Source organism: Hordeum vulgare, chromosome 1H (genome assembly GCF_904849725.1).
Source record: "Hordeum vulgare subsp. vulgare chromosome 1H, MorexV3_pseudomolecules_assembly, whole genome shotgun sequence".
NCBI classification, from domain to species: Eukaryota; Viridiplantae; Streptophyta; class Magnoliopsida; order Poales; family Poaceae; genus Hordeum; species Hordeum vulgare.
Window position 1 is genome coordinate 148,708,281 of NC_058518.1, and position 9,818 is coordinate 148,718,098.

The 9,818-nt window shown below is 40.5% G+C and overlaps 1 long non-coding RNA gene across 1 annotated transcript; it reads left to right on the plus strand.

The window, feature by feature from the left end:
- Positions 1-1,930: 1,930 nt before the first annotated feature.
- On the plus strand, positions 1,931-6,874 carry LOC123427467. The gene is made up of 5 exons (XR_006622401.1): positions 1,931-2,365; positions 2,751-2,934; positions 4,144-4,225; positions 5,411-5,512; positions 6,734-6,874. It is a non-coding gene; the product is annotated as an uncharacterized LOC123427467 (long non-coding RNA).
- The last annotated feature ends 2,944 nt before the right edge of the window (positions 6,875-9,818 follow it).

Consider the following 9,818-nt stretch of genomic DNA (forward strand, 5'->3'; position numbering starts at 1 on the left):
GTTCCCGACCTCATTTAAAATGCCTAGATGATATAGTTGTTCATGCTTAACCCCTTTCCATGATTAACAACATTTAAAATGATTATTTATTTAAAACAACATTGCCAAATTTGTATTAATATGGTGAGTTATGAATTTGTTATGCTTCTCATTTAATTGCCTAACTCCATCTTCACCTTAGGCCATGACTACCCATGTTGAACAACATTTAATACATATGAGTAGATAAATGAGAGGAAACTAAATGAGCTTGACGTCTAGAGTTTCATCAATATGCAATTCGTTGCATATTGAGCTTCACTTAACGTGTAGAGTTTGATTGTGGTGCTTTGCCATGCCTTGCATAATTAAATCGGACATGCATCATATTTGATTGTGCATCATGTCATGTATATGTTGTGGTTTTATTGTGTGTTGATTGTTATTTCCGGATTGTTTCCTCTCAATAGAGTTTCGAACCGCTTTGGAGGGTGAGGATTCGTTCGACTACATTGGTTCGTCTACTTAACGGATTTTTTGTTCTTCCAAGCGGGGACACAAGCAAGATGATCATTTCCCTAGATACCACTACTATCATTGCCCTGCTAGGTGTGTCATTTCTTATGCTATGTCTTTGTGCCTACCACCTATTAATGTCAACCTCCCAACATTGCCATGAAAAACCTCTAACCCCTCCACGCCCGAGCAAACCCTTGTTTGGCTATGTTACTGCTTGCTCAGCCTTCTTATATCGTTGCTATTTGTCGGTGCAGTTGCTTTCCATGTGACAACATGGGTTCCTTGTTATATCACCATATTATTGATATTTAATTTAATGAACCTATATACTTGGTAAAGGTGGAAGGCTTTGCCTTCTAGCTCGATGTTTTGTTCCACCTTTGCTATCCTAGTTACTTGTGTATCAGTGTTATTTTCCATGTTTGAGCACTCCTAACATGCTTGGGGTTGTTATGGGGACCCCTTTGATTTTTGTTTTGGGATAAAACTCATCTAGCAAGACCCAACATTGGTACTATTTGCTTAATAACAACCAGTAGAATTTGCATAGGGCACTAATCACCCGGTGGATAATTAATCAACCTACCAGGGCAGTGCTCCTCATGAGTGTTGGTCCAACCCAGAGCACTGTGCAGGGACAACCTAGGGCAACTTGAGTGATTTCTACCAGGCACCCGTATGCGTATCTTATCTGGCGTGTCCTGAGAACGGGATACGTGGCTCTTATCAGGGTCGTCGCCATGTCGTGCTGTCTTGCTCGATTTGTTTTACCCTTCTCGAACGTCTTGTTTTACCCTTCTCGAACGTCGTGCGGTCTGGCTGAATTTCGAGGATACTTTGGGCTATCTCTAGGTTGGGGTTCTCCACCAGGAATCCGAGGAGATCACTGGTTTTCCGTGGTCAAGGTTTCCGACACAGCGTGTGGTAGTTTGTGATGGACTAGTTGGAGCACCCCTACAGGGTTATATCTTTCGAAAAGCCGTGTTCGTGGTTATGTGGCAACTTGGAAACTTTGTTTAACACTACAGGAATCAGCTATTATGCCGACAGGTATAATCTTTGCCGTCAGCAAATCGTCGGGGTTGACGGCAAACGGGAAGTTTGCTGTCATGGACAGACGGCAAAAAACAACTATCGCCAAAAATCATAAAAAAACAGACGGCGAAAAACAACACACGGCAAAGGCATGATTTGCCATCAACTATTTGGTCAGATGACGGCAAAGGCACCATTTTTGCCGTCTGTTGACTTTACGAATGACGGCAAAAAGCTGTCCATGGCTGCGGCTAACTGACCTAAACGGCAGACAATTTTGCTGTCTTGAATTCGTGAGGGCTGACGGCAAAAATTATGTATTGCCGTCTTGTACGTAATACAGAAGTCGGCAAAGATTGAAAATAGACCACGTAGTGCACCGAAAAAACACCCGAGACTATGTAAAAAAACACTACCGAACAACCCAAACAGCGTGCACAACCGCCACTACTAAAACTCTCGCGATTGACCCGCGCTAGGGTTCCCCTCCCAGCCACCGCCGGTGACCTCGCCAGCTGCCACCGCCGGTGACCTCGCCGGCTGCCACCGCCGGTGACCTCCCCTGCTGCCGTCGGCCCCCTCACTGGCCGCCGCAGCCCTCACATGGCGGGAGGGTAGGCCATCCGGCCGCTCCACCCCTGGTCGGGCCTCCCTGCCAGTAGGGCCTCACCACCGGTCGCCGGTCGGGCCTCCCTGCTGGTCGCCCCACCGCCGGTCAGGCCTCCCTGCTGGTCGCCCCAACGCCGGTCAGGCCTCCTTGCCGGTCGCCGGTCGCCGCGTTGCCTTGTTGGATCCAGGCCGGGGCTGCGGTCTCCCCATTCTCAGCTCGCAGGTTTGTCCTTCCCATTCCCCTTCTCAACTCAGTCCAGTTCAGTTGAGGGCAGAACTCTAGCTTAGGGGTTGTTTGGATAGTGCGGACATGGAATGTAGAGTGCCATGGCCGCTGTGCTCTCCTTCTCAACTCAGTCCAGTTCATGTGTATATGTGGATGGAGAGAAGAGTGCGGTGGGGTGGGGCAATGGCAGACAGTAGTAAGGAAGGTTCGGGTTGGGGTTGGGATGGGATGCAAATGGAGTGGAACCAACAAACCAACACAAAGACGGTAGCTTGGACAAACACAAGGTTGTGGCTTTTTAAGCTCAACTGGTAAACCCAAGGTTGGGGTTAGGTGAGTGCTTGTTATGTCTCGTTTGCTTTGTGTGACCCTGGGGTTGCAGGCTGGCAGGTAAATGCAAACAGGTGACACTGACATCAATCTGGCGAACAAACCTCTGGAACTGCCTCGAATTGATTAGTCTGATGCTGGTGCAATCTATGGACGTGCCTGGGTGCAGGTCATCCACCTCTGCGGCAACAACAAGTTTGCACTATCTGGAAAATCGATTGCAGCGTTTTGTAGCGGTATGCACATGCTTTCCTCTTTCACTTAGATTACTAATTAATCTGCTCAACGGCACAATTCTTGATTAATTGCCTCGCCGGCAGCGTCCTGCTTTGTACCTCGACATGGCTCATCTGTGACTGATTTTGCATATCATGGTGGCATGTGCGTAGACAAGCAATTAACTATAATTACAATTGATTCACTACGTAATCCCACCTGCTAGCTGGTGTGTATGACACTTTACAAAAAAATGCATTTGTGCTATGTTATGATATTTGTGATACTAAAAACATATTAGGGTTCACTCGGTATAAAAAAGGACACTTCCTAAAGAAATAACTTCAGATTTGAGACATGTTACGTCCAGTTTAATCGTATATTAATCTCAAAAATGACTTATCTGAAAAATATTGTAACAACAATATTCCAGTGTGTATAAAAATATATTTGTGCTATGGTATAGTCTTTTCGGTGCTAAAATTTCATTAGGGTTCTATCTGTATCAGAGAAAACGACAGTTCAAAAAAATTTAACCTAAGATGAAAGACATATTATTTCCAGTTTAATGGTATATGCATCGATCTCAAAACTAATGTATCTAAACAATATTATAAAAGTAATATGCCAGTATATATAAAAAATATATGTGTTCTGTGGTTGCGGTAGTAAAGAATAATTAGATTTATCTTAGTATCAAAGAAAAAGACAAACTTCAGCTAATTCGTATCTGTGAAGTTATGAGTATAACTTCATATAATTAAGCACACCTTAACCCCATTGAATTCTACAATGGTTTGTAATTACTTTAAACGGCTCCAATTTATTCTCCATCATGCAGAAAAATATAGTGGTTACTAAATATACATCCACACTTTTTATATGATTGATTCCAGATATATATGCTTTTTCGGTTAACTGATTTTTGTGTGCTACCACAGTCCAAGAGCTGCTATTGGGTAATTCCACGTCTGACCTCACACTTTATACGTCGAGATGAACGGCCATTGCCGAAATTGTTTTCATTTTCCTCTTAATACCCACATATTATGATACAAGTATCCAGTGCCTTAATTTATAGGTTACAAACTTTTCCGCCCGGGCGTCATAAATTAAAGAACATATCCCACTAGAGTATACTATTTCACTAATTTAAGAATTTCATGTAAAAATAGCAGATTCAGTTTGTTAAAACATTTTATAACTTATTATGTTTTATATTTTCTTAGTACGCAGTTGGAGAATTATTTTATACGTAACTCCACTCAGTGTGTAACTGAGATGCTCCTTCCAAGGCTCCAAAACACACACGTACGTAAAATCAACCTTCTCATGTTTTACATGTTGTTACCCATGGAGCATAAGATTAGTTTCCAAGTAACATTCTCTCATAGACGATCTCTCTACATATCTTGCTCTCATATCTGATCTCCAAAATCTCATGGATATTTCTAGCAAATGATACCTGATGACAAACAGCAGTGAATGTATGAACCATATACTATACCGTTTTTTTGAGGAGAATATAAAGGACATAGACTTATAGTTTGTGTTTAGACATATTTAAAAAATATACTCATTTATTATACTCCATGGTATATATCTTCCTCTTTGAAAGCAATCCTGCAGCATAAAAAATGCCTCCCTATTCCCCAATGCAACAAAAATCTCTCAAGCTCAAGCAAGCTGGTTGGGGCATGAATTCCGTGTGTGCAAGGAGCTTATTGCATGAAAATTGTTTTCCACATCCTGATCAAGTTCGTTTTGTCACAACCTATTTCTTCGTTTTCTTAACTACTCCCACCCCCTCCCCACTTTCATCAAAATCCACTAGGGACAGCACCTCGAGACTGATAGTGTGCCGCTGCCTGAGACATGCAATAGAGAGCAACCATCAATCCATCTTGAAGGCCAGCGGCAACCGGTAAATACATAGCACCATTGTTTTTATTTGTTGTGAGCTGAGAGTTGGGCTGGCTACTCGTGACAAGGAATAATTGGGATGAGTAGGGCAGAACAATAACTCCGCAAGAAAAAAACATGTACTGGTGGTTACAAAAAGCTGCCTTCTAGGAGGTAGTTCAACTGTTATAGTACCCCAAAGACTGAAATAGTCAACCAAGAAGTTGTTTAGATCATTATGAGTTCCCAAACAACATAGAGCTTGGGTACGGGTTTTCCCCACATTATTGGTCACTAGGTTTTAGACAATGGATTTGGTAAGCACATAAGATTTAATTACAGTATTATGAAATCAATTGATAGTACATTTTTGTGCCAAAAAATGTACTTATGTTTTTTTAAACTATGTTAGCCAATTATTATTGCAATGAATAAGTTAGGGATCTAGGAAACTCGGTCAGTAAACACAGAAAGGAACATGAATATATCATTCATGTAGTCCTACGGTTAGTGAACTGAAATATTTACAAGGATCATTATTGCATCTCTTAGTCCGAGTTTCATTCTAATTAACCATGTAAATACTTCATGCAGCATCCATCGACCCATGAATCAAATAATGTTGGATCTTCACATGCTCATGGTCCTAGCTTTGTTGGCAATAACCTTGATGGTTCTCCACATCTTTGAGATCTGGTATGGTTAGTGCCTCCATATCTCATTTACAAGTAGATACCACTTGAGATCTTCATGATTTAGAGACCACTTGAGATCTTCATGATTTAGAGACCACTTGAAGCTATAAATTTACATAGAACTAGATGAGTCACCTGCATTCACATTTTAGACGTTTTCACAAAATATTTATATCCTGATTATTTTATTTATATCCTGATTGTTTTATTTATGCAATTGATATCACATTTTAGACTTACTAGCAGGCGGAAAAGCGCGACGGCATGCCGCGCCCGTTGCTTTGATATTGTTCATGTCTCAGTATGGTAGGAATGCTTTTAGCACTGCACAATACAAACAATGGCCTCTGAATTATCTATTGCATAACTAAAAAACCTCAAATCTTTAGTTTCAACGAGTATACTATATGTAGAAGACCTGCAACTATTAGATCAAAGTGACCACCTCTAAACTTTTAAACAGATTATTTATCAACTATATTTCAATGTAAAAAGAGAGCCAACTTGAATAGTAAGGATGTACTCCCTCCGTCCGTATTAAGACAGTTTTTTACTCTGGTGTAGTGTCGAAAAAGTCTTATATTTTCATGTGATGTTTCACACACTTGAATCGATTTTTTGTTGAGCTGCTGCTGCGCATTCCATGTTCGTCTACCCTTGTTGCTGCTTCTACTCTCTAGTTGTTTCCGCGTGTTGTTCATGTGCTTCTGCTGCTTGCTTGTTGCTTCCCAATGCTGTTCATTTGCTGCTGCTTGCCTATTGCTGTTGGCCTGCTGCTACTTGCTTGTTGCTTCCCCATGTGAACTGGTGATTGAATAATTGGTGGTTCATGTTAGGGAACGTTGCATCTGGGAGCGGAGCCACTAGACTATTATTCCATGTGTTTTGCAAGTTGCAGTGACATGGATCTGGCTGAATGATCAAATCAAGCACTTCGGTTCCTAAATATGAGAACCTATGCTATTTTTATCTAGTAACTACTCCATTTGGTTCCTAAATATGAGAACCTGATGCTATTTTTAGCTAGTAACTACTCCCTTTGGTTCCTAAATATGAGAACCTGATGCTATTTTTGGCTAGTAATTACTCCCTTCAGTTCCTAAATATGAGAACCTAATGCTATTTTTATTTTTAAATAATTTTTCTTATTTTCTTAATCAACTAAAATATGTTATTTATTGTGTGCCAAAATTTGACATATGTGTATGATTTCATCTTGTAGGTTGCCATACGGATGCTCTTTGGACTACGATATTGACATGAAGACATTTATCATAATGTCAAATATTATGTTGTAATGCCAAATATTATGACATGGATGTGCTATGATGCTATATATATAGATGGGATATGGGTTATGTTATATGATGTATGAATATGCTATGGATTATGTTATATGTTGTATATATATATGTGTGTGTGTGTGTGTGTGTGTGTATTTTATGGTGGGTGCTATATATATGTATGTGTTATGGTGTGTGCCATATGCTGTATATATGTGTTATGTGTGGATTATGGATGTGTTATGGTGTGTGCTGAATGTGCTATGAATTATGTTATATGCTGTATATATATATGTTATGGTGGGTACTATATGTATGTGTTATGGTATGTGTCATATGTTGTATATTTGTGTGGATTATGGATGTGTGCTATATTGTGTATTTATGCTGTTGTATTGTCTATTTCTGCTATTATATTGTCTATTTATGTTGTTAAACCTCTTTGCCGTCATGTTCAAGACGGCAAAATAGTACGATTAATTTGTCGTCTTGTACACGTTCCGCAGACGGCAAAATAGTAGGATTAGTTTGCCGTCTTACATAGGTTTGGCACACGGCAAATTTTTGAGATAGATTGCCGTCTTGTACACATGAAGAAGACGGCAAACATGACTAACGGCACCTGTTAGCTAGGACGCTCCGTCTTCCTACCATATATTTGCCGTCTACCAGCCTAGAAGACGGCAAAATAACTTCACTAACGGCAAAAAATTTGTCGTCTGCTCTCCCGGCCGCTGACGGCAAAGACACCCTTTGTGGGCACGTAGGCTGACGACATTGTTTGCCGTCATGGGCAGACGGCAAAAATTTTGCCGCCTGTAATTCTGTCTTTGCCGTCTGCAGCGTCATGACGGCAAAATGCCCGATTCCTGTAGTGTAACACTCGGCCATAGCAAACTCAAAGTAAACTTAATTAAAATATGCCAACTATGTGCCTAACCGTGACTGTCTCTTCTCGTGAGTTATGGATCTGAGAGAGGACACCGTGGGGTAATGTTTGACTCATAAGTAGGTGTTCAGGATCATTTCTTGATCATTATTAGATCACGCCCGTTTATGCGTAGATAAATCCCCCTCTTATTGTTGTACTCGAAGCTTAGCCACTCAAATAAATGATTAGTTGCTTGCTGCCGCCTCACCACTTAACCATACCTCACCCATTAAGCTTTGCTAGTCTTGATACCTTTGGAAATGAGATTGGTAAGTCTCTGTGGCTCATAGTTTACTACAACAACAGTTGCAGGTACAGGTTAAGTGATACTTTGACGTGAGCTACCTTATTGTTCTATTTGGAGTTTCTTCTTCTTCTTCCTCATCATCGATCTAGGATGGGTGCGAGGCCGACAGCCTAGGATAGCAAGGATGGACATCATTCTTTTACCGTTTGATTTCGTCCATAGTCAGACCCTACTCTTCTACATGATGTTTGAATGTATTGTTTTATTGAGATGCTCATGCTATAGCTTGTGGCGATTGTAAGCCAATTCCATATACTCATCTCTTTTGTACATGTACTTCTAATGATATCCATTCTTGCAAAATGACGAGATGCGCTTATATCCTTATCGAGGCCTTCGTGCCAAAATAAGGATAGGATCGTATCTTGGGCGTTACAAGTTGGTATCAGAGTAGTATCGGTCTAGGAGCCCCTTGATTGATCAAACTCAGTCAAGTCAAGTCTAGTGGAAAATTACTTTGATTGTAGTTATATATCGGATAGTAGGATTCTTTTTACTCCGCTTCTATGCTCTGGTGAGGAATCTTGATGCAGCAATTTTAATTCTACTTCTCTTTTCACTCAATTTTTTAGGATCACGAGGATATTTTGGAATCTATAAGATACTGATGTGACAAAGTTCTCACTTGGTGCCTCCTATCTGGCTTGATTTCTGTCGGGGACTTGAGCTCTAGGGGAGTCTTGAGCACATCGTTATCATTAAGATTTATTAGTATCTCAGGACAAAGGATCTTTAAAATTGCTTCAATACTAGTAGTGGCGAGAGGTGTCCGGCCTCCCTAGTACTGGTGGAGAGAGTTTTGATGTACCGCCATACTTGGTATCGTTATGATTATGAGGGTTTGAGGTAGATAAGTTTCCTATATCTCTGGTTATGTTTTGATGGATGTGATCCACTCGACGGGTAGGAGTTGAGTGATGGATTTTACTCCTTCTATCCGTGGACCTGATTGCATAACCAGAAAATTTTAGAAGTTCTTAGGTGGAAATTCAAGTATTTACCTAGGATTATCTTCCAACAAATGCTTGATGTGAGGTTGGGGTTCCACATGTACTGGATTTGTTTGTGCACGGTCTTTCTTAAGGTTGTTCTCGTTGTGTCTTAAAGAGTCCTTGTAGCTTGCTGTGACTCGGGGATGCTTCGTATGTCGTGTGTACTACCTTGTACATGATGGCTACTGTAAGATAGATACCGTGCGAACCTTAACACAAAAAATATCGAGCGAAATCTAGGTCATATATTTGTTTCCGGCTTGTTTCATAAACCTCATCCTTTGTTTTGTTGGAGTATTGTAATTCGAGTTGCTTCAATGTCAAGTGGTGATTTCATATTTGTCGTAAGCGCTGTTCTCATATTTCTATGGGAGTGCTAATTAATTCATTTGCTCAATCAAATTATCTTATCAATTCTTTTCAAACCGGACTTGTCATGTCAATTATTTTCCAACGGGAGTGATTCTGTTCAAGATAATTCAATCCTTTTCAATAATTGCAAGATCAATCTATCATTTCTTCCGGAGTTTGTCTCATCTGTCCCAAGTTGTGTTTCTTCTTGCCAACCCTCCCGCCCTTTTTATTCGATGATTTAATTTTCATCCAAGTGCCTTTATTTTCATTTACGCTTGTGCTATCTTTTCCTCAATTTTGTATCTCATGATTCATTGTGAAGATGCTTAGTGTTAAGTTCATCATTGCTTGTTTCTAGTTGTTATTCTCCGGTGGATTCAATTCAATGTATGGGTGTCCATCATATCCTTTTATTCCTTTAAATGCTCTCCAGTGTTAGA